Below are 248 nucleotides of genomic sequence, written 5' to 3'. Positions count from 1 at the left end.
GAGATAGAGTTAGAAACATCGATGAGAGAGAAACATCGATCAGCTGCCTCCTGCACATCTCCCACTGGGGATGTGCCCGCAACCCAGGTACATGCCCTTGACCGGAATCGAACCCGGGACCCTTCAGTCCGCAGGCCGACGCTCTATCCACTGAGCCAAACCGGTTTCAGCTACCTTCCCCATTTAAGAAAGAAAGAGCCTGGTCCAGCCGGCCTGCTCAAGGGCTGAGTGAGCGTCGACCTAGGAAT

General features: G+C 56.0%; 1 protein-coding gene across 1 annotated transcript in view; it reads left to right on the top strand.

The window, feature by feature from the left end:
- RASGRF1 (Ras protein specific guanine nucleotide releasing factor 1) overlaps positions 1-248 on the top strand; it is a 78,780-nt gene that overhangs the window by 60,243 nt on the left and 18,289 nt on the right. The window lies entirely within an intron of this gene.

This window comes from Myotis davidii, unplaced genomic scaffold, assembly GCF_000327345.1.
Source record: "Myotis davidii unplaced genomic scaffold, ASM32734v1 scaffold1914, whole genome shotgun sequence".
NCBI classification, from domain to species: domain Eukaryota; kingdom Metazoa; phylum Chordata; class Mammalia; order Chiroptera; family Vespertilionidae; genus Myotis; species Myotis davidii.
Note: the sequence above shows the minus strand (reverse complement) of the source record. Positions and strands in the feature narration are given on the sequence as shown.